The following is a 26605-nucleotide window of genomic DNA, read 5'->3' as shown; positions in this document are numbered from 1 at the left end:
CAGCATGATGTCTTTGGGATTTCTCCTCAGGGACCCTTTATGATTTGTACTGTTTTACAAGACCCTTCTACTATAACAGAGCTTAGACCTCTGCCAGTCACCTTTCATGCATCACGGGTTTCTCTATAGCCAGACAGACATGGTTCAGTAGCTTAGACGCAAAGCATTACAATGGCTACATAAAATCTCCCTTTCTACAAAGACAATCAAGCAGTGTCTAGTCTGGCATAGATCTAGACTAAGCTGTGCATAAATACCATGATATTTAGGATTAGATGATTTATAACAATTGTTTTATAGTTTTAATATTAAAAGAGCCGGTTAAATTACACTTCATTAGGTTTGGGAGAAATACACGTTGTTGCATTATTTAAACTTCTCTTTACATCCATTATAAAAATACAGTTAATGGCAAAACAGTGTTCCTTTAGAAATGTAACGTTAGGTTTCCATAAGTACTTATGGGAATACTGCATCATTGCTTTTCTCTATATAGACATGCCACTCATATTCAAAGCAATACTGTACATAATACCAGAAGCTGGGTATAACTAAAATGTAAACCCATTGTGACCACCCAGTATAGACATTGATGTAAATATGTATATTCATGTAAATCTGTTTAATAGCAACTGTTATTGATGCTTGAAACTCTCTTGACCAGGAGTGTTTTTAACCCCTTAGAGACACAGCCCAAAAGTGACTTAAGGACCAGGCCTCTTTTTTCAAATCTGACATGTGTCACTTTAAATGGCGATAACTTTGAGACGCTTTAACTTACACAAGTGATTCTGAGATTGTTTTTTCGTAACACATTGTACTTCATGTCAGTAGTAAATTTTCGTTGATATGTTTTGTCTTTAATTATGAAAAAATAAGAAATTTGGTGAAAATTTTGAAAAAAATGCAGTTTTCAAACTTTGAAATTGCAAGCCTTTCAAATAGAAAGTCATACTACCCGAATTTTTTCATAAATATAATTAACCATGTCTCTGATTTATGTAGCAATCAAATTTTAAGCACCCTTTCATTTTTTTCAGATATTATAAGGCTTACAAGTCAAGCAGTAATTTTCCAAATTTTCAAGAAAATTTCCAAAACCCATTTTTCAAGGGACCAGTTCAGTTCTGAAGGGAACTTGAAAGGCCTCTCTAATAAAACCCCCCAAAAGTCACCCCATTCTAAAAACTGCACTCCTGAAAGAATCTAAAACAGCAGTTAGAAAGTTTCTTAACCCTTTCAGCATTTCACAACAATTAAAACAAAATGGAGGTCAAATTTACATTTTTCAATTTCTGTCACTAATATATTCATTTAGCCCTAGAATTTACACATTTACTAAGGTTTAAAGGAGAAACTGCACCCCAAATTTTGTTACACAATTTCTCCCGAACACGACAATACCCCATATGTGCTGGTACCCTAATGTACGGGCACACGGTCGCTCTCAGAGCGGATGGAGCACTAATTGGATTTTGTAGGCCAGATTTTGCTAGAATATTTTTCAGGCGCCATGCCCCGATTGCAAAGCCCCCAAGGTGCCAAAACAGTGGAAAACCCCAAAATGTCACCCCATTTTGGAAACTAGACCCCTCAAGGAATTTATCAAGGGGTATAGTGAGCACTTGGACCCTACAGGTGTTTCACAGATTTTTTTACCATTGAGATGTGAAAATGAAAAATTACTTTTTTTTATAATAAAATGTCACTGTAGCCCCAAATTTTTCATCTTCACAAAGGGTTAAAGGAGAAACTGCACCCCACATTTTGTTACACAATTTCTCCTGAACACGACAATACCCCGTATGTGCTGGTACCCTAATGTACGGGCACACGGTCGCTCTCAGAACGGATGGAGCGCTAATTGGATTTTGTAGGCCAGATTTTACTAGAATACTTTTCAGGCACCATGTCCCTTTTGCAGAGCCCCCAATGTGCCAAAACAGTGGAAACCCCCAAAATGTCACCCCATTTTGGAAACTATACCCCTCAAGGAATTTACCAAGGGGTTTAGTGAGCCCTTTGACCCTACAGGAGTGTAACAGAATTGGCCCAACAAAAGGAAAAGTGACATTTTTTGCTATAAAATGTAGCTTTAACCCCAAATTATGCATTTCCACAAGGGGTTAAAAAAGAAAATGCACCCCACAAATTGTCAAGCACTTTGCCCCAACTACAGAAATGCCCCACATGTGGATGTAAAGTGATGTATGGGCACACTGTAAAGTCCAGAGCTGAAGGATCGCTATTGGGATTTTGGAGGGCAAATTTAGCTGAAATCTGTTTCAGGCACCATGTTGCATTTGGAGAGCCCCTGAAGTGCTAGAACAGTGGAACCCCCCCCCCTTCCCAAAACGACCCCATTTTGAAAACTAGACCCCTCAAGGAAATTATCAAGGGGTTTAGTGAGCACTTGGACCCTACAGGTGTTTCACAGATTTTTTTACCATTGAGATGTGAAAATGAAAAATTACTTTTTTTCCAATAAATCGTCCATTTAGCGCCATATTTTTAATTTTTGCAAGTAGTTAGAGAATTAAGAGCCCCCCACAGTTTGTTACACAATTTCCCCTGAACACGGCAATACCCCATATGGGATCATAATCTGCTGTATGGGTACATGTTGGGGCTCAGAATGGAAAGAGCGCTATTTGGATTTTGGAGGGCATATATTGCTGGAATAGTTTTGAGGTGCCATGTCGCATTTGCTGAGCCCCTAAAGTATCAATACAATAGAAACCCCTCAAAAGTGACCCCATTTTAGAAACTACACCCGTCAAGGGATGTATCAAGTGGTATTATGATTTTGAGACTAAAAATGCTTCCCAAAAATTGAAATTTTTAAAGAAATATGCCATTTTGGTATCCAATGCATTGCACCTACTTTGTGTTGTCAGAGACCTGCACTCCTAAAACTATTAAGTGGGCCTTCCCGAGGGGCAAAAAATTATATATGTGGGTATAAACTGCTGCTTGGGCGCACAGCAGGGCTCAGAAGGGAAGGAGCACTGCGCTTTTTAGCTTTTGGGGTACAGATTTAGAGGGACTTCCTGGGCGCCATGTTGTTTTTGCAGAGCCCTGGAGGTGCCAGTAAACTGGAATTCCCCAAGAAGTGACCCCATTTTGTAGGGGAAATTTTAGAGTCTCTGCAAAAGTGCCATGGCATCCAAAAACCAAACCGTCTAAGTCTGTGCTCCAAAAACCAAATAACCTTCTTCCCTTCTGTGTCTGGCTGGGCCCTAATATCAGTTTATACCCACATATGACATTACGTACGTTATCCGGGGTACACCAGTGTCATATATGTGCCCTAATATCAGTTTATACTCACATATGACATTACCCCGGTTACACCAGTGTCATACATGTGGCATAAACTGCAGTTTGGGCACACAGCAGGGGGCAGAAGGGAAGGAGCGCGATGCGGCTTTTGGAGTACAGATTCAGATGTTTGGTATCTAGACGCCATGTCATGTTTGTAGAGCCTGTAAGGTACCAGAAAAGTGGATTCCCCAAAGGAGTGACCGCAGTTTGAAAACTGCACCCCTAAAAGAATATATCAGGGGGTGTAGTGTAGTATTAGTATCCCGGACGTGACTGCACAGCGGATGGCGAAGAGGGAATATATAAGCGGTGCGGAGGACATTGCAGACACTAAATTCCCTACTGTACCCCCAGTAGCTCCTATGATTGGGGGAGTCACACTGGGGTCACTTTGGGGGTCACTTCTGGTATATTTTCCCTCATAAGCTGTAAATATAGGGTGTCCCCTGATATTCGCTTGCACAGCTTATACATTCCCTGCCTGCCGCACCCAGTTGTGTTCTAATGATTTGGCGATTTTGCGTGATTTTGTCTTCACATTGGTAGAGGCTATATTTTCTTTATTTTTCTGCTGACGTGGCCATATAAGGGCTTGTCGTTTGCGGGATGCGATGTATTTTGTAATGACACCATCTTGGGGTGCCTAAAACTTACTGATTACATTTTATTAACTCTTTTTTTGCTGGATTTAAAAGAGAAAAAATCAATTCTGGTATTGAGTTTTACCTTTTACATTTTTCGCCATGCAGCGTACAGTATAAGTAACATGTGACCTTTATTCTGCGGGTTGGTACGGTTACGGCGATACCTCATTTATGTTATTTTTTTATGCGATACTAAGTCTGCAGAACAAAAACACATTTGGGGACATAAATCAGTGATTTTTGCATCGCCATCTTCTGAGAGGCGTAACATTTTTATTTTTCGCTTGACAGTGTTGGTTGAGGGCTTATTTTTTGCAGGACAACCTGTGCATTTTATTGGTACATTTTTGGGGTGCATATGACTTTTTGATCACTTTTTATAGCACATTTTGTAAGGTGAGATGGCGAAAAATCACTACTTCCGGCGGGTTTTTTCCGTTATTTTTTCCCGCCGTTCACTGTGTACATTAAATATTGTTTCAGTTTTGTTGTACAGGTTGTTACGGACGCGACAATACCAAATATGTATTGTTTTTATTAATTTTTTGTGTTTTTTTTACATAATTCATTTTTTTATAGAAAAAAGGGATTTTTGGGACTTTATAACTTTATTAATTGTTTTCAAATACTTTATTTTTTTTTTTACACTTTTTTTTTTACTTGTTCTTGTGTCCCTATGGGACACATGGATCAGTGAAGATTGCATCACTGATTCTCTACTCTAGACTGAGACACAGGCTGCAGTGACAGCCTGCACGTGTCTAACTCTAGACACAGGAAGTGAGCTGTGCGGACGACACAGACTCACTTCCAGAAGACGCCGGGAGCACCAGGTAAGTAAGTGAGTGCTCAGGGCTGTCTGGGGTCACTAACCAGACCCCAAACTACGTATTACAGATACCGGCACCCCCCGATCTCGGTCCGGGGGGTGCCGGCGGGGGGGGGGGGGGGGGAGAGATCGCGGCACCCTTTGTTTGCGGTGGTCATGTTTGACCATCGCAATCAAAGGGTTAAAACCTCCGATCGGTAAAAGTACCGACCGGAGGTTATGGAAAAGGGTGATAGCTGTCAGTAACAGCTATCACTCAGTTCCGATTCCGCCCGCTCAGCTAGTGAGCGGGCGGAATCACCATGACGTAATATTACTTCATGGTGCGCGAAGTACCTCGCGTCCATGACGTAATAGTACGTCAAAGGTCGCTAAGGGGTTAATCTTCATACCCAAAGCAATCGCTGCAGAATTTGGAAACTCAGCAGTATATTTTATATAAAGCTGACAGATTCGGTTGCACTACTGTACTGGTTTAAGAGGGTTGTAAAGAATATAGATAGATAGATAGATAGATAGATAGATAGATAGATAGATGGTAGAAAAAAGTGCAGAAGCAGCACAGCATACAAACTGGGTGCAAAGCCAAACTAGAAGATGGCTAATCTTCAACTTTACATAAGAAATGGAAAAAATGGCAGTACTCCAACATTTAGAAAAAGTGTGGGCTTGGAATAAACCCACACTTTTTCTAAGTGTTGTAGTGCTGCCATTTTTTCCACTTCATAGATAGATAGATAGATAGATAGATAGATAGATAGATAGATAGATAGATAGATAGATCTCCAAAAAAGCAGGCGGAACACCAAAAATTGTGAAAAAAGTGAAGGAGGTTTATTGCCTCAAGCATGAAACAGGCTCTTGGAGCTGAAATGTCGCAGTATGAGGCAATAAACCTCCTTCACTTTTTTTCACAATTTTTGGTGTGCCACCTGCTTTTTTGGAGTTATATTGAACGGGACAAATCCTTTTCCCATTGGTGACTAGAAAAAAAACACAAAACAGCACCGCACGGCGCCTAGTGCATTATCCCTTGTAATGAAATATAATCAAACATAGGGGCAACTGGATAATCACCTTATGGTATAGTATTAACAATACCCAAATAAATATCTAAACAGTGAGGGACCCAGGAGCAGCAGGAATCACCGTACAAAGACGTAATGTTTAAAAGAACCAGGACCAATCCATCCAATCATGTAATCAGAAAGTGGAAAGGAATAATAAATCCGCGCTTACCCTCACAAGACATTTATTCAAGCTTTCAGAAATACATAACGTGTTTAGGAACTAAAACTGTTTCTTTCTCAAGTGTCCATTGAGTCAGCATCTGACTCAACGGACACTTGAGAAAGGAGTGTATGTCCACTATTACAGTAATGGATGCTGATCATAAGTACCAAGCTTTTATACTCTGTATAACATCAGCGCTGTAAGCTCCACCCACCACTATCAATTGGCTGAGAGGCTGTGCGATGTTGCTTCCTCCCCACAGACATATGAGTTACTACACACATAACCTGCTCTGTGTTTCCTGGTAAAATATATAGTGATGGCCATTTTCTCATAACACACATAATGTAAAAAGTGATGAAAGTGCTAAAAAAGCAGAAATCTCATTTAGTCCACATGATGTTATGATTTTTAGCACTGTAATCCATTTATATTCTATTTGTACTATCCATGACTTGAGATCACCACGCCTTGCTCACAGTCAAACCCTTTTACCTTCAACTGTTTCCATTGTCCCAGATGTTGTTCACAAAAAATGTCCAAGTGGTTTCATTTTGTAAGTGATGGCATTGATCTGCTCCAATACTTAAACTTGTAGTACATGGTACGATAGCCCAACATAAATATCACCATATGGACATGTAACATAGAACATCGATGCAGTTGTTCTGCAGTTAATATGGTGTACCGTGTGAAAGGTCTTATTATTATCACCTCTACTATTTGGAATAATCCTCACTGTGGTCTTTAAGAAGTATGGGCTAAGTGGGGACCTATGTCATTTGTTTGGTAATTGACCTCATCTCTTTATTGAGATTTCTTGGTTTAGAGGACACTAATAATCTGCTCCTGCCCATTACTGTTGTAACCACAATGTATACGCACGTGCTTCCACCCCCATCTCAAACGTCATCAAAGGTTTGCTGCCCCATTCTTGAAGCGTTCATTAGTCACAAATCCATTGGGCCTTGATAAACTGACATGTTGGAAATGCCCAAATAATATGAGGACTGTGCATTAACACTTGTCTGTTTGCGATATACAGTGGTATAAATGTCACCTTTTGAATCAATGATCAGCCTGATGTCCAAGAAATCCAAACATTCTTGGCTGATGTTCCAAGTCAACTTGATACTGAAGATGTTCACATTCAGTCCCTGTAGAAAGATATTCAATTCAGTCCTTGTCCTCTGTCATATAAAATGGATCTCATCAATAAATGTTATCCACAATCATCACCCACCTGATCAGATTCATCACCATATCCTAACTGGCATTCCAAAAATCCAAGGAACAGATTTACATAATTTGCCTATAGCCACTTGCGTGCAAGAAAAAAAGGCCCTTAAAAACTTTTTTTGTAAAACAAACTCTGCTAATAATTCCAGTAGAATCTTTTCCAAATTTCACGTATTCCAAGAATATGTAACCAATTCCTGTGTATGATTAATATACATATATAGGGAATCCACATCAAATGTAATGAGAAAAATTTGACATTCCAAAGTGATGCCATCCACTCTCGGCAGTACATCTCCAGCTTCACAGCACATGCGCAGGACATGTTCCTGTCTGAGTGACCCATCAAATGACACTTCAAGGTGATGGGTCACTCGGATGGGTGCATGGTCTGTGCTAGTGCAGGTGTAAGTGCCAGGTAAGAGCTCACAGCTTTTAATTGGCCAATTTAGCAATGGGAACACTATGGCCAGTGGTGTTCCCTACCATGTCAGAACTATGTCCTATCACTACTCTGTGCTATAGCTGGCAATCTAAAGCTGAGTTCACACAGGGTTTTTTGGACCATTTTTTGATGTGGAGGCCGCCTCAGAATCCGATCCAAAAAATGGCTAGCCGCAACTGGATGCCAGTGCACCAGCATCCAGATGCAGCATTCCGCTTCGGATTAGGCCCAAATAAATGGGCTTAGTCAGAAGGGAGTGTTGCGCTGCAGACACCTTGGTGAATTCAGCGGCGGAATCTACGGCAAGATAGGGCAGCTCTCTTCTTTTTTCCACAAGCATCGAAAAAAAACGCTACCGGAAAAAAGAAGTGAACGCCTCCCATTGAAGTCAATGGGAGGCGTTTTTTAGAGCCAGTCAAAATTTTTTGGTCCGTGTCAAAATCCGGACCAAAAAACCCAGTGTGAACTCAGCTTAAGACTGCTATAGGAGTGTGACCTGGAAACTTCCCATATTAATCTATTAAACTTTGCACCTTTATTCATCCAACCCCATAATATAAATATATCATATGGACACACATAATTTGGAATCTCTGTGAGCTAATGATTCCTCTTGGGAGATCAAGATGGAATTCAACAGAGATTTCAGAGCAGATGTTAGTTTAGGAGGGAGAGGGGAAGGAGGAAAAGAGCTGGAAAAGTGGAAAAAAGTATTTTTCTCTCATACTATTTAGTATAGAGGTTCTTATATTTGCTTGCAATAATTTTTCATGATATTATGCATTCCTGAAAGGTTAGCCGCCATTGAACAAACCTAATGCAGAAGATCATGTGACTTTGTAATAACCATTTATGTTTTGACCAAATTTGACAAATAAAAAGCTGCATGTTATTTCCTTTTTACTATTTTTGGAATTAATTCAGGTTTTATTTTATTTTTTTCTTTTACAGTAAAATAGCTCATCACAAAATCCTCTTTGTGAGATGAAAACAGTGAATTAGCATTTTCCACTATCCTTGCCAGGGTGGGTAGGGAACATTCCATTTTCACAGTACCTAAATTGTTCTGCAGTAACAAAAGAATGCCGTATAATCATACACACAATACAGAAATGATTTGTAAGTAGAAATTGTAGGTCAGATAACATAAGATAATATGATATTATTCTGGATATAATACAGATTTCAGTGCACCGCATTGTTGTTCCTGATTATGCACTTCTTATGTTTCTAAGAACACATTCAGATGCACTTCATTTTCTATTTGGTGCAATAACCATACCAAGTATTGATGTAGTTTCCTGCAAATCAGAACAATTTTCAAATAAATTTTAATTGCTGTGTAATTTTGCAACTAAATAGCAGTTGTATCTGCCAAACCAGCCAGCAACATTTCAGGAGCTGTTCGGTTGCCTTGGCAAGCGAGAACCTTCTGAAGGCTTCTAGACCTATCATAGTTATGTTAGTACTGAGCCCTGCCTGTGGTATCACTCACTAGAAACATAACAATTTTCCATCAGCTGCATCATTACTATATATTGCAGTGTATGGTTTAAGGAATCCAACAATTGCATTTTCAAGGCACCTAGGAAGCTAAAAAAGTAAAGATAAAAAACTGCTTTAAAAATATAAAAATTCAAGTTACTCCATTTTCCCTAATTGACATAGGAAAATTAACTAAATGCTTAGTGAAGGTAAGAGCCTCCAGTCTATGTTATGACTACCCCCCTCTCAAGGTGGTTCACCCCCTATATGCAACCTCATATAATATGCCCTGTCTATGGCATCTATATCTCCTCACCCCATTTTAGGCCTGCACAAACTCATAATATGCCCTCCATGGTTTTTCTACCCTATTCCATGCTCTTCATGTGGTCTAGATCACCTCATGCCTTACCGTTACAACTGGACACATCCTTATACATGGCCATACTCATATATATGACCCCACCTTTTTATGACATTATCCTTAAAATACCCTACTTTGGTTATGTACTACTGTATATGTCACTCTAATATAATGTATTTGTAATTGTCCTAAGAAAACAAGCCTAAACACCTGAACGTCACAGGTCATGTTTTGAGGACCATTGCAAACACACCATATTCCCTGGTGTATGACTTGCTCTGCACCTCCGGGCTCATGACTCAGTAAACCCCACATGATACACCCGATTGACTACATTCACCAGGAGAACTTCCATATACTGTGCTTGGTATGCATACCTGAACAGATTATGCAGATTCTATACTTTATTAACTGTTTTTTGGGGGTCATGGCCTAAAACAGGAAAGGTTTCTTCCGCACATACATATTTTCTGTGCAGATTTAATTTAATGTATGATGTTACCTCTTTTTAATGATAGACTGAAATTAAGATGAAGGCCTAAGGCTAAGGTCCCAAAAAGCACACTGCAGCTAAAAAAAAAAATTATGTGAAAAAAAAAAGCATGAAAAATGCATTGTGTTTTTTCCACAATGTGTTGATGGGATTATCCACAATCTCATTCGCTATTCACTATTTATTATTGTAAAGCACAGCATTTTTTTTTCTGCTACACTTCCACAGGAGACAAAAATGCGGAATTTCTGCCATGAGAGGCCTTAGCCATAGTGAAATGTAGCTAAAAACCGCTGCAGAAAAAAATGCAACAGAAATGCAGCGTTTTTCATAAATAGGTATGCTTTTTTATCCATGTAATGTCCTCTGTCCCTTGGTCACACGGCCATGCTGCAATGACAATCAAGTGAATGTGGTACAATACCAAGTGCAGCCACTATACAATATACACCACTGTGCCTGGTGAGCAGTGAAGAGGCCACAGCAGATGCTTGTCCAAACACTTCAAGTCCTTCAATCAACCGATCTGTGGAGGTTCCAGCTTTGGACACTCACTGGCATAACATTGATGACCTACAGATAAGTGGTGATTATCATAATCCCAAAAACCCCTTTAATGCTTGGGGTCTTCCCCCCCCTACTTTGATAAATGGCACAATTCAGATAAGGGCTCTGACTTACAAGGAACCTTAGAGATGTAGCACATCTCGTCTTTACTGGCTGTTCAGCTGTGCAGAACTTACTGAATCCTGAACTAAGCTAATAGTTAGAGATGAGCGAGTAGTATTCGATCGAGTAGGTATTCGATCGAATATTACGGTATTTGAAATACTCGATCGAGTACCACTCGCTGTTCGAATGGAAACGTTCTATGCAGAACCAGCATTGATTGTCCGAATGCTATACAGTCAGCCAATCAACGCTGGTTCTTCTCCTACCTTTAGAAGTCTTCTCCATGCAGCTTCCCCGCGGCGTCTTCCGGCTTTGAATTCACTCTGCCAGGCATCGGGCCTGGGCAGAGCCGACTGTGCATGCCCACACTACATTTTCTGCTCTGAGGATACAGCCCTACCCTCACTCGTGGACTTGGTAAGTATAATTTGATCGAACGTTGCCTACCCCTGAAATGAGCATTTTTCTCCCCATAGACTATACTAGGATTCGATATTCAATTCGAGTAGTCGAATATTGAGCGGCTACTCGAACCGAATATCGAATATCGAACATTTTACTGTTCGCTCATTTCTACTAATAGTTTCTCTCACCCCTGGTTTCTTCTGTGTGATATTACTGTTGTTTTTTGTATTATCATAGGAGAGATAAGTAACAACAAGTCGGCTGCACAGATACTAGAGAACTGTAATACTTAGCAGAAAGGCTTCCCCAGACATTAGAATATTGGATATTTTGGATCTATTACTAAATGCAATGCAAACAATGCAAGCATCTCCGAGGAAAAATAATACCTTGGGGTTTGATCATTTGCCCATGTATTAACCTCATTATTTTCCTATTGTGTAATTTGAACAAAATATTTCACCCTATATAAGTTCCTCCAAATAATTTATGATGACAATGTGAAGTCATGACAGCATGACAGGATGATTCCAAATGACTGGGTATTTTCAGTTTGCATAATGAGAAACTTGCAGCATATTGTATGTGCGTACAGTGATACAAGAAGTCATTTATTGTATTGCTGCACAAGTAATTTGTCATAATAGCGCTCTAAATAAATAGAACTTAAATATATGCCAGTGAGTTAACCGATGACAGATCTAGTACTCTAGAAGCCCTTAGTTAGATGTAGGAATGCCACTAAAGGCCAAACAGAAAGACAGTCACAAGTTTGTTTGCTAGTAGACTCCTAGGGAGCTGAACACAAAAATCCAATAAATAATTAGCTCTCCTGTGACAGGCTTCTGAATTACTGTGATACATTAATTGGACAAAATTAGCATGAATTAAGGCAAATAAGTATAACATGTAATTTATTACTTACTAAGCATGGTGCTGCAGTGGAAGCCTTAGATTTCCCCTAAGATTGCTTTAACTGCTATAATGCATTTCTTAATTTACTCTGTGGAAAATCAATTTTTTCAGAGTTCATTAAGCACCAATATGTTACAATGCAAATCCCTGGAGGATAGTGCTACAATATATTATGCAAATCCATGCCAATGTGGTACCAATATGTAAACAGCAATAAAGGTATTGTCAGCCTGTTACTGATGATAGACAACACATGGAACTGGAAAGCTATATACAGTATAAAGCATGAAACGGCACTTTTCAAGGTCTTAATTCTTTGAAATCCTGGATTGCTGTTATAAGACCTGTTAAGGTCTCTATTTCATAGCTATCAAATATAAATACCTATACTAAGTAAAAGACTTGAATAATTACAATATGAATTATGTAGAAAAAAATATTTCAGAAATGCATTTGAATACATGACGTTATTCTGTCCTATTTCTGCTTGTGGCAGAGATCCTTGAGGTGCTGGGTCCCGTCCTGATTTCAAGTGCCAGTTGGGCAGCCATTTTTTTCAGGTTCTTTATGAAGATACTCAAAAATAAGCTTTCAAAAAAATATATTTTTTCCCCAAACTTCCAGTATTCTTGGCTGTTAGCCAATATAAGAACTCAGCTAGCAACCTACAAGGTCTTCCCTGAACTTCATCTCTCACTATGTTATCCAGAACATATCCCATTCTGCATTCTTTGACGCAGACTACTGAAAGGGCCGCCAACTATAAAACTAGTTTTATAAATGTTTGGACATGTGAATATAAGTAAGCAAGGTAACATTACAATTTCTCACCTGGTACGTGGAATCCTCAAGGTCTGGAAGGTGAGGTGGAAGTCCAGTGACTGACAATCCAGATGACTTAAGTTACTGAAGTAAGCATGGCCATATAACAGTCCAATTTTGGTACACAAAGGCAGTAGTTGTAGCGTGAGGCAGTAGCTGTAAGGATTGGAGTCAGGATCAGGCAGTGCAAAGTGACACAGCTGGGAAAGCAACACTGCAACTAATGACAAAAGGGGTCGCAGGCCCTGCAGCTATAACTATGCTGTAATATCTGAGATGAGGCAGACCAATGCATTTCCTAATTGAAGTGCGCCTACCACGGCTCCTAACCTTCTATCCGGCGGCTAGGATAAGGGGAGAGGAGGCCCTGAAAGTCCTAGGGACTGGAGTCACGGGGTCACACCTAAACAGAAAGCACAGGGTAAATGCAATGCAAAACAAAAGACTAAAGAGCATGGAACCAGGGAGGACCACAAGTCCCAGCAAGACACAGAAGAGAAGGTGAGGTCAGACGAGCAAGAGGTCAAGCCAGGAGATATAATAAAAGGTACCAAATCAAAAGACAAGGGATAGTCAAAAATACAAGCCGGGTCTAAAAACCAAGAAACATATGGAATACAAACAGACAGGGAATCAGACTGAGCAGGGGGACCAGGAAACACAAAGTGAATGGCTGGCAAGGATCCATGCCTGGGTGGGGATTAAATAGCAGCAGAAAAACACACCTGATGGCTAACGGCATGGAGACTGAAGGCAAGGAAAAGATTAACCCTTAATGACCTAAGCACACCCAATAGAACTCCTAATACGTCTCCCAGGGAGACGCCGCGCAGCAAGGAGACCGCGGCAACTCCGTATCCTGACAGTAGCGTAGTCAAGTATCAATCCAAGTTCGATACACAGGTAAAGGCAGTAATATTAGCCTGAGGCAGGAACAGTGTTTGGACTAAAGGCTAGGAGACACAATAATCTGGCAAGGAGTAAGTGATGAGGTTGGCATAAAGAGGACCCTTCATGTCCTTGGAAACCTGTGAATTTATATACCACTAGAAAGTCGACAGTGCACTGAAATCAGCTATCCCATGATGTGCCCCTTCTGAAGAGCTATTGGTGCTGTTACTGATAGCTCTTCAGTGTCAGAAGGGTGCTTCTGGCAGTCCGTCAGGAAAGCTCCTCCTCACAGTACTGTCTGTAGCTCTGTACTGTGAGGGAGCGTTCCTTACCATACAGCCATTACACTGAGCAATGAGGAACGTCCCCCCAGTACTAGTCTATGGACGAGTACTGTCAGGATACGGGGGGCGCTCTTCACTGCTCAGCGTCATTGCTGGGCGGTAAGGAACAATACAGTGCTATGGACTCTACTGTCAGGAGGGGTGTTCCTCACAGAATGTCAGAAATGCCCTTCCGATAGTATGCTGAATTCGGCACACTGTCGGCTTTCCAGCAGTGCATAAAACCGCAGGTGCCCAAGGAACTGAAAGGTTCTCTTTAAATTAGTCTATGCAGACAAAAGACTACCATGATGGTTAGAGAAAATCTTTAATACTCTGAAATTTGTTTTTAAATTATTTCACTTGCAATACTGTTTAACTTTTATCTATATGTTTAAATATGGTTATAGTCCTGGGAAAACCCCTTTAAGGCTGAAGCCCCATGTTGTGGAAATGCAGCTTTTTTTTGTTGTGTTTTTATTTTGAGCCAAACCAGGAGTGGATTGAGCAAAAGGGAGAAGTATAAAGAACTTCCTATATACTTCCCATTCCTTTTGTAGCCATTCTTGCCTTCGGCTCAAAAAACAGCAACAAAATCTGCAATAACAAAAAAAAAAAAGCTGTTTCCGCAATGTGGGGCCTTAGCCTTAATTGATAAAGCAGAATTCTAATTACTTTGTGTCCATTAATATCAATTATGTCAAATTTTCCTCTGAAATCCCTTGTATTGGGCAGTATAATATATGGTATGTGATGGATCAATTAATTCATGTCTATTTGTGAGAACTGTGAAAAATATGTATTTAAAACACAGGAGAGAGATTAGAACTAAAGATGAGTGAGTAATATTTGATCAATTAGGTATTCGAGGTCTACTCGAATCGAATTTAGAATTTTCGAATATTTCACTACTCACTCATCTCTACTGTATACATTTTTTTTTAATGCCTACATTGTCTTAGTTCCTGTCCCACCTCCCCTGCATAGTTATTGGTGTAAAAGAAAGCGCTAAGGAAGGTGGGAGGGGAATAGAATTTTTACTGTGTTTACCGTGTGGAATTCGACTGAGTACGAGTATTTCGAATACTGTAGTATCCGATCGAATACCTACTCAATCGAATACTACTCGCTCATCTCTAATTAGAACCTTTCCTTAACCAATACACCAGGGTTGGATGGTAGAAAGAACTATATTGAATGTTCCCTACACAAATGCATCAGGATGTTTCCAGAACTGCCTAATTTTCATGATAAAACAAAGCAATTAGAAAATAATGTAGGCCTAAAAATTATAAGACACATCAGACATAGCTTGTGTCATTCCCTTCTATCTCATAGATTATAAGGACTTGCAAGCAAGGCCCTCACCCCTATTATGAATACTTTGTAATGTCTCATTTTGTCTGCACATGATCACTATGATTTGTCAAGTGCTGCAGAATAGTAATATAAATGAAAATACATTATTTATTTAATACAAGTTAAATGGATTCAAAAATAATCAGTTCCAGTCTGGCCTGTCTATGCTGGTTTTGCTTTTTTATCTGATCAAAAACAAAGCATGCAATATTTACAATACTGTGCAAATGTTTTAGGCATGTGTGGAAAAAATTGTAGTAAAGTCAGAATGTTTCAAAAATAGAAGGTTAAATAGTATATTTTTTCAATTAACAAAATTAAGTGAATAAACCAAAGAGAAATCTAAATCATATTCTTTGGAGGTGGAATCCTAGAAGTGATTATATGGCCCCTATTGAGCCCTAATCTCAACATTAAGTCTGTCTGGGATTACATGAAGAGACAAAGGATTTGAGCAAACCTACATCTATAGAAGAGTTCTGAAATATTTGGAACAACCTCCGTGCTGAGTTCAAGAACTGTGAAAGTGTGCCTAGAAGAATTGATGCTATTTTGAAGACAAAGGGGTTTTATAACATATGTTTATGTGATTTAGATTTCTTTTTTGTTTATTCAATTAATTTTGTTAACTTAAGAATGCTTTCAAAAATAGAAATGTAATGGTTTATTTTTGGCCTTTAACACAAGTGTATAGTAATACTAGTTTGATTCAGAGGAAGGTTAAAAACCCCCTTGAGGATTCCAAATGTACCACTGAATTTGTTTTAACAATTGCAAATATGGCAACTTGATCAGGTCCCTGGATGTTAGGGAATTGCTAGGACAGCAATTCCCCGATAGCTGTTGAACCCTGGAACGGGACACAAGAGACAGTGAGCCCTAAGCTGAAGCCCCCAACTGACCCATCCTAATGCCAGGCCCTATCCTAACTAATAGGTGGCAACCATGAAGACAGTCCCTCCCTGTATATGTGAAACACAAAACGCAGACAAGACAGACAACAACAAAGAGAGGTCAGCTAGCCAAGGGTCAATAACAGTCGTGCGATGCAGTGCCAAATCGGAGTCCAAAGAATAGTCAGTGAGGAAAACCAAAGTTCAAGGATAAGAATGCAAGCAAAAATAGGAACAGTAAGGAGCAAGTATGCAAGGCAATAACAAGCACTGGTGTCAATGAGAGCCAAGATAAAATAGGGGAGTAAGAACCCACCCCTGGAGTAGACAGGAAGGCAGGCTGTCAATCACAGGCAAGACAAAATTAACCACTTAATGGACAGAGGCAACAAGGGCAGAAGACGGGTGTGGTGCAAATACAATCACAGAACTAGAGCCGAGTTCACACAGTGCGACCAAAAACTTTAAGCCAAGAACCAAACTGCACATGTCTCCTGCACCGCAGCATGCGAGCAGAGGGTGGTGCAGTGACCCGAAGAGGCAGAGATGTTACACTGGATCAATATTCTGTCTCAAAAATCTACTTTCCATATTCTGCTAAATATTTGATTTTAATGTCCTTCTTAATCTTGTACAGTTATCAGCTATCGCCACATCCTGTAGCAGTGACTTCCATTAGCTCACTGCTCTTACTGGTAAAACCTTTTTTCTTCTAGACATAGGGTAACCCCTTGGTACCGTTGCAGGCCTAGGTTTAAAGAGGTCATTGGAAAAAACAGGTAATAGGAAATATCTCTGTACTGTCCATTCATATATTTATACAGGTTGTCCCTCAGCCATCTTTTTTTCCAAACTGAACAACTCCACAAATGATAACCTCTTTGTACTCTTATCCACCCATTCACTTAATTACCTTGGTTGCCCTGCTGTATATGCCCTGTAACTGTATATGCCCTGTAACTACAGCTATGTCTTTCTGTATGTGTTTTGACAAAACAATGTCCTTGTCCTGAATATCTATTCCTCTCTTGATGCATTGGCACTGGTTGCTAAAATGTGGATTTTGGATTTCACCAAGGGAAGGGCCAGTCCATGAAAAGGACATTTACAAGATTTGCCATTGATTTGATCTGCTCTGGATGGTATGGCGTCTTCTTTCTAAAGCTACTCTTCCAGCTCTGTAGTGTGGCCAGGCATCAGTGCTGTACTTACTGAAATATGCCATGATGGTGTGGTATCATGCTGCAGTGCATTGGCTCTAAACTTTTTCCAGTTTTCTGGTTCAGAAACATGCTGTGTGATACTGGATTACATTTGCTTTTCTAAATACTAAATTTACAGCATATAAATGAAATAGTAAAATAATAGCAGTAAAAATGTTGGTGTTTTACTTTTTTTTTTTTTTTTTATATTTACTTAATTATGAGATGAAAAAAGTGAACGACTTCCACAGGAAAAAGTATTTTGTGCCATTTAAAAGGCCTTCCTCCAGCATGCTCGGGTGTTAAAACTATTCTACAAATACACCACAACATTGTTCTGTTGAGCTCAACCAAATGACTTTCAATGTATAGGTGGCCATGTTCTTGAGAGGGTTAACTGCTGATGAAAAACACAGTATATTATAGCGAAGTGCCAACACTGGTATACTATGAAGGGACAATTTTAATTATGTTATTCCATACAAGCGGTGTGCAGATCTCTCCACCAATGTAGTATATATTCAATAACAGGGCACATTGTTTGATGCACAGGGTTTTAATCTGGCAAGGAAAAACTTGCTGAATAAGTGGCATAGGCACCATAGTTCAATGTAGTCAAAACAGAAAATGGTCATAATAGTATTAATAAATACATTTTCTCCTCTGTACTAAAATGTTGACATTAAAGGAAACAAAGAAAAAAAAACAGGAAGCAAGAAGCATCTAGACCAATGGAAAGGATGAACCTGCTTCTATGGGACTGAATAGGAGCCAGTTTGTGCTTGCTTGAACCAGGCTGCCTGCACTGTCTGCTTCTCGCTTCTTGTATTTCTCTCCCTCCCCTCCCTCTTGATGAATGGGACACACAACACTTCTGCAAATCAGATAATCTGCAGATTCTTGTACAGAACAGGCCCAGTGTTATCTCTGTGTTTACACAGAGAGATAATAGACTCAGCTTTATCAACAAACTGCAATTATCTGAACGGATTGCCATGAGGACACTGAGTAAGTGATGTCACTTGTCCTATCTCCTAGGTCTGTGGTTATAGCAACGCAGTGTAAATAATGGGAGGAATATAGCAGGAGAAGAAAGCAGAATTTCTAAAGCAATATATTTAGAAAAAAGGCTTCAATTTACATAAGCTACCATTATAGATAGGTTCCTTGAGATGAGACAACCCCTTTAACATCTCATAGTAATATACATTCAGATTTACACAGAAACCTTTTTATATGGTTATCTTGAATTATAATTATAGTAAGAGGTGAGCAGAAAATCTCTGGCACCATTTTCCTAATTGTTCCAATGTGTCGAATTCTTGCATTATCTTTGATCAATTAACACAGTTCTCTCTTTCTCCATTTTGGAGGTCACATTTCCATCTATAAAGTTCCCGTACCAGACAACATAAGGGAATGGGGTGTCTATTTAATTCCTTAGTGCACATTGTGAAGAAGAGTGAGGGTTATACTATTTGCTTTTTCCAGTTCACATTATTTTGCCTAGTAATATAAACTTCCTTCTTCTTTAGCCAGGAATTATATAGACACTACCTATTCTAGACCCACAAAGTTAATGGTTACACAACTGGAATGATATTCACTACATAATGTTATCTTCAAAGGAGTTAACAGTAATTATTCTCAACTAAATGCTCTGAGCTGTATCTCTGAAAAAACTACCAAATGACATGAAATGAGAGTCAGCTGAGAAGCTTTCCACAGGATTGGGATATTTGTGTTCATCTTTGATTTTTCAGCTTCACATACGTTTATTAAAGTACTGTACAAATTAGAGGGATTTTTCGTAATATTACAATAAAAGTACATAGATGCCATAAGTTATAATTTTTTTCATTACTTCTACATTCATAGGTCTTCTGCATGGTGTCATTATAATATAATGATAATTGCAACATCATTGTAGCTGATGAGTTACTATAAAACTTTAAAACAATTGCTGTATAAATATATGCTTAAAGAGGATCTTTCACCACCTCCACCAATTCAAGTTCTTAACATTTATTAATATTTGATGTTGATGATCCACTGATTTCAGTAGAGTTGCAATTTTCTCTCTAGCCGCCAGCATTTCCAAGCAACAAGCACAGTTAGTTTTGGTGCCTGATGTGCTATTTAAGCTCTGTAATGTCAGAAGGGCAGTGTCAGGCAGGGGGCGTGATTCAGAGCTCCAATCTGAGGTAGCCAATGTCAGAGACCACAATGAAGACTGCTGTGGTCTGATCTTAGACTCTGCCTCGTAACAGACAAGCCTCTGGCAGAACCAGCGTTGATTGACCTAATGCTGTACACTGTATAGCATTCGGCCAGTCAACACTGGTCAATGCATTCCTATGAGAAAAAGTCAGGTCCCGCATAACCACAAGCTGCCAGCTCTCCCGACTAGCAAAAAAGAGCCTGCTACAGAAACAGTGTTGATTTGCTGGTTCTGAATCGAATCTTTACTGCGAATAGGAGTAGTATTTGAATGAGTATGAGTATTTCGAGTAGGTATTTGTTGAATACCTACTCGATTGAATACTACTCGCTCATCTCTACCACTTATCTAGTTGTGGAGGTGGTCCTATATAGGGGTTGACAGCCCTCTAGGTATGACTATACACACAGAGGTAGCTGTAAATCCCTGATGGGACATCCTATGATTTAACTGGTTTCAAGCATAGAAAGAGAATATGTATAAATAAATAAACTGCAAATTCTACTGAATCTTTTTCTGCAAAATCTTATATATACCTGCTCAGCTCTTCCTACTCTGTAACCCGCATTTTTATTGTGACAGATTGCCTTTATTTTACAACTGAGGAAATATTTTGCCACGCTTTGAATTTTGTGGGCATTTTTATGTACAATATTCAATTCGTAGACCTGTTGTTCAATATATAGAAAATGAGAGATGTTCAAATATTGGGCATAGGGCTTTGTGAACAAGTGTTTCAATCAGATTAGTAGTCAAGTAGACTGTTTTTGGAATTCTTTAGGCAATTCTGTGAATATGCTGTGGGAATTGCCAATGGACTGAAACATTGTTTGAGATATTTTTGTATATACAGTACAATAATCATGTTACTCTCCTCCACTTGTTCCATTGGCAGGTCCCTGGTGTTTGGCTATGGTTTTTCTTCTCCATTCTAGAAAGCAGACTTAGTTTGCATTAACAATCAGTGCTTTCCATAGGTTGGCTTCTTAAAAGGGACTCCAGCTTCGCCAAATTGCCTGCTCATTGCAGTATTTCCTTGTACTGCCTCATGCATCTGCATTGGGCTATTAATTGTACTTGACTTTAATCCTAACATTGTCTAAATTTTAACAAAATTAGTAAATTTCTCCTATTATTTTTAAGGCAAATACCTTCTATTTAAATTCCCTTAGGTCTATGATCATATACACTCACCGGCCACTTTATTAGGTACACCATGCTAGTAACGGGTTGGACCCCCTTTTGCCTTCAGAACTGCCTCAATTCTTCGTGGCATAGATTCAACAAGGTGCTGGAAGCATTCCTCAGAGATTTTGGTCCATATTGACATGATGGCATCACACAGTTGCCGCAGATTTGTCGGCTGCACATCCATGATGCGAATCTGCCGTTCCACCACATCCCAAAGATGCTCTATTGGATTGAGATCTGGTGACTGTGGAGGCCATTGGAGTACAGTGAACTCATTGTCATGTTCAAGAAACCAGTCTGAGATGATTCCAGCTTTATGACATGGTGCATTATCCTGCTGAAAGTAGCCATCAGATGTTGGGTACATTGTGGTCATAAAGGGATGGACATGGTCAGCAACAATACTCAGGTAGGCTTTGGCGTTGCAACGATGCTCAATTGGTACCAAGGGGCCCAAAGAGTGCCAAGAAAATATTCCCCACACCATGACACCACCACCACCAGCCTGAACCGTTGATACAAGGCAGGATGGATCCATGCTTTCATGTTGTTGACGCCAAATTCTGACCCTACCATCCGAATGTCGCAGCAGAAATCGAGACTCATCAGACCAGGCAACGTTTTTCCAATCTTCAATTGTCCAATTTCGATGAGCTTGTGCAAATTGTAGCCTCAGTTTCCTGTTCTTAGCTGAAAGGAGTGGCACCCAGTGTGGTCTTCTGCTGCTGTAGCCCATCTGCCTCAAAGTTCGACGTACTGTGCGTTCAGAGATGCTCTTCTGGCTACCTTGGTTGTAATGGGTGGCTATTTGAGTCACTGTTGCCTTTCTATCAGCTCGAACCAGTCTGGCCATTCTCCTCTGACCTCTGGCATCAACAACGCATTTCTGCCCACAGAACTGCCGCTCACTGGATGTTTTTTCTTTTTCGGACCATTCTCTGTAAACCCTAGAGATGGTTGTGCGTGAAAATCCCAGTAGATCAGCAGTTTCTGAAATACTCAGACCAGCCCTTCTGGCACCAACAACCATGCCACGTTCAAAGGCACTCAAATCACCTTTCTTCCCCATACTGATGCTCGGTTTGAACTGCAGGAGATTGTCTTGACCATGTCTACATGCCTAAATGCACTGAGTTGCTGCCATGTGATTGGCTGATTAGAAATTAAGTGTTAACGAGCAGTTGGACAGGTGTATCTAATAAAGTGGCCGGTGAGTGTATGCTGCACATTAAGAAGGTTATCAAGGACTATGATATTGATCATGGGAAGAATATGCAAATCTGTCTCCCAAGATGTAAACAGGGAGACAGTGCCTCTGTTATGCTGCCCTCTATTGGGAAGCACCCTGAACATCATGCCCAACTTTCCCAGAAGTCTTTACTGCATAATACGGGGTTATAACCAAATCAATTTCTCAGCTACGGACAGCACCATTTCTGTCTGGTTGGGCTTCATCAGCGCAGCCTAGAGAGAATTGATCTGGTAGAAGTGAGAGGCTGAGAGACCAGATTATCGGGATAACGTCCATCCTTAGGGAGAGACCACCTTTTCAGGTGTGTGGAGACTTATACAGCCATAGTTGCTCCACTGCAAGGGAACATGGGAAGAATATGCAAATCTGTCTCCCAAGATGTAAACAGGGAGACAGTGCCTCTGTTATGCTGCCCTCTATTGGGAAGCACCCTGAACAACATTATCCCCATAATCTGGTCTCTCAGCCTCTCACTTCTACCAAATCAGTTCTCTCTAGGCTGCGCTGATGAAGTCCAAAGAGACAGAAATGGTGCCGTCCGTAGCTGAGAAATTGATTTGGTTATAACTCCACATTATGCAGTGAAGACTTCTGGGAAAGTCGGGCATGATGTTCAGGGTGCTTACTATAGAGGGCAGCATAACAGAGGCAATATTTTAATTCTTAAATGGGCACAGAATGCTACACTTTTACAAACAAAAAACAACTAGCATAAAATATAACTTTTAATTTGGTCAGCTAAAATACTGTAGCCAGGGCTAATTTAAAACAAATAGATACTACAATGAACATGATCAGGGTCACTCTCACTAAATTCTTTGTATGTGTCCCTACAGATTGTTAACACACTTGTTTTAAGATAGTTGAGCACCGGGGAATGATAAACAGAGTATCTAGCAGACTTCAACAGGCACAACTTGATGAGCTTAAAGTAAATAACCTGGCTACTGCTTTCACTGTATAGGAACCTTGTCCCCCGTTCCCCTGCTCTGATATCAAAGATAAAGCCCTAGAGTCTCCGCTCATCTGTTTGGCTTATAGACACTAAGGTACACCTGCGTACTTGCCCGCTTTCATAAATACTATGCACGGCTAGATTAAACGCCCAGTGTATATATCAGATAGGACTCCAATACATTTAGGACCTATATGTATCAGAACTATGTTCCTGTTCATTTAGGCATACATCATAGGTAGCTAGATATTCCGTTGGTTGCATCTAGTTAAATAAATAGTTTTCTCTCAACACGTTTCAAAGCTAAACTTTTCATCAGGAGAGGATATGGTGTTCGAAAATAACAAAGATGTAGTTGCGGTTAAAACCGCATTTACCGGTCCCCTGATGGTGGGAACCGGTACGGAGTGTCTGACGCTGACTGCTGCAGCGCTCGGGTTTAAATAGAACCCAGACGTTCTTAGGGAAACGCCCACTTTACATCATCCGGCTCTCTGCCAATCAAATCACAGAGTGTCCGTACGGAGGATACCTCCCCCTCCAGTGGGCGTGCACTACTCCCCGAGGCGTCCGATTCCACAGCGCTGTCATTCTACACGGACAAAGGAATCAGAAGGTAAGTATGTTTAATAATAGCAGCTGTTAATAAAGATTATCGACTCCATATCTTATGGTATTATTCCGTTATTGCCCGTATATGCGATCTATGAATGTCGCGCATCCTATTGTTGCCAAAATATGCGATCCATGGATATCAACCAAGATTGGGGAATGATGCCCTATATCAGCAAATAGATAACTCAGCATACCTATGATATCATTCTGTTATTACCAGAGTATGCAATCCGTGGACCTCAAGCGTTCTATTGTTGCCAATATTTGCGATATATGGATATCAAGCAAACAGGGGAAGTGATGCCCTATATTGGCCAATAAATAACGCAGCGATACGTGTTCGTCTGAACAATGTCCAAACCACGCAACAATGTAGTGGCAACCTTAAAGATTACTCTATTTCAGTTGAAAGACCATAATATATCGCGACTGCAGAACTAATTTCTCAGTTACATTTTATATACCCTTATGTTGTTAATCATAACAGCTGAACCTTCGATGTTCTCAGTACAGGGCATTTGTATTAAAGCATCTCGTCACCTTCTGCTGTCTGGTCTTTCTTTTATAAGGTAAAATAAATCGCTTTATACTGACTAATGGTAAATAACGAAGGTGAAAGTGATATCATACATTACAAAGAAAATATAGTATAAATATTACTCTGACAGAGTACAGATCTTACACAATGACAAAGGGAATGTTTATGGGTTAACCATAGCCCAACTCTAGATATGATAAAATATACGTAGTCACAGAGTTGATTTTCTCGTTATATGCATTATGTGACAAAATTCAGGGGGGTACATTTAAAGATCAACCCTAAATTAGCTCCAGAAACATAACGTATGTGCGCAGTCACAGAGCCGATTTCAATTGAACACTACTACCTCTTGTCATTGATCCTATCATAAAGTTAATTAACACTGTCAGTGTAAGATATAAGAATTATCAAGATGAAGTCGTATATAACCCTGCTGTCCGATCCTTAAATAAACGGGGCAAAGGAAATTTGGTCATTAAGACCCTTAGGTCTCACACATTGAAATTTAAAGATCCACCTCGCCTCATGTTGTAATAAGAGGCGATCCCAGTCTCCTCCCCTTGTGGGTTCAGGTATATGTTCAATACCCTGGAACCTCAGAGTACCAGGGTTTCCTTCATGGCATTGCCACACGTGGTTGGAAAGTGTTTTATCCTCCTTCCTGTTGATATAACCAACGTGTTCCAAAATCCTCTTTTTGAATTCCCGTCGGGTTTTCCCGACGTAATTCAAAGGGCATGGGCAAGTGACACAATAAATTACCCCTGCCGTCCGGCAGTTAATGAACTGTCTTGTGTCATAAAAAGTGTTCGTTGTCACACACAGAACCTGATTTTCTTTTTGTATATATTCACATGCCTTACAAGTGCCACATTTGAACGTACCATGTGGAACACTACGATTTAACCACATTTTCTCAGGTTCAATCGGTCTAAGGTGGCTATGTATCAGTAGGTCACGTAAATTCCTACCTCTTCTGTATGTGACGCTTGGTCTTTCACTCACAAGGGGTCTAACCTCCGAATCCATTGTGAGAATGTCCCAGTATGATTTCAGAATTCCTAGTACACTCTTACAACCACGATCGTAGTTGCCTATCAATCTAACCACTTTGTTGTCACTGATCAAATGTTGTTTTGGTGTAAGCAGTTCTGTTCTATCCCTACTCTCCGCATATTTCCTTGCTTCGAGCAGTAATGAATCAGGATAACCCCGTTGCCTAAATCTGGCTCCCAAATCGCCTGATTTTTGATGAAAATCCTTCAGGTCCGAACAGTTCCTGCGGACACGCAGAAACTGTCCCTTGGGTATCCCCCTCCTTAGGGGTGCCGGATGGTAGCTATCCCATCTGAGGAGAGAATTTGTAGCCGTATCTTTACGAAACAGGCTGGTTTCCAGCCTCCCTGATTCATTGATCGTGACAGTGATGTCCAAAAAGGTGATGTTGACCGGGTCAATAGTTGAGGTGAACCTCATATTGATGTCATTACTATTAAGTTTTTTCACAAAATTATTAAAGCTATCCACTGTACCTGTCCACAGAATCAGCACGTCATCAATATAACGCAACCAGAGCGAGATATCCGGAGTCCATTGATCGTGTTCTTCTGTAAAGACTAGGCGCTCCTCCCACCAGCCCAAAAATAAATTAGCGTAAGTCGGGGCCGCCGAGCTCCCCATGGCGGTCCCCCGCTGCTGGTGGAAGAAGCGCCCGTCAAACATAAAGTAGTTCCTAGTCAACACGAATTCTAGGAGCTCCAGGATAAACTCGCCATGGTCCGTTAACTGAGTTCTCCTACTCTGTAGGAAGTACCTAATCGCCGCACATCCCTTGTCATGCGGGATAGAACTATATAGTGCTTCGACGTCTAACGACGCCACAAATGCACCTGGTGGAAGATGGACGTCCTCTAGATGTCTCAGGACGTCCATTGTGTCTCGGGCATAGGAGGAAAGAGATGACACAAACGGGCGAAGCACCCTATCTAAGTAGATGCCCGCCCCCTGTGTTAATCCCCCTATGCCCGAGACAGTAGGTCTTCCTTTAAGAGGGGACACCCCCTTGTGGAGCTTAGGAAGACTGTAAAAGGTAGGTACAGTGGGGGTTTTCTTTTCCATAAACGCCAATTCTTTTTTGCCTATGAGACCAGCTTCAAAGGCCCTTTTGAGGATAGAGTCTAATTCTCTTTTAAAGACACTAGTGGGGTTTCTGTCGAGGACTCGATAGGTCTCTTGGTCTTCTAATAGTGACAGACACATTTTCACATATGCATCTCGATCCATCAATATGAC

Source organism: Leptodactylus fuscus, chromosome 5 (assembly GCF_031893055.1).
Source record: "Leptodactylus fuscus isolate aLepFus1 chromosome 5, aLepFus1.hap2, whole genome shotgun sequence".
Classification (NCBI taxonomy): Eukaryota; Metazoa; Chordata; class Amphibia; order Anura; family Leptodactylidae; genus Leptodactylus; species Leptodactylus fuscus.
This window is presented reverse-complemented; position numbering follows the sequence as displayed.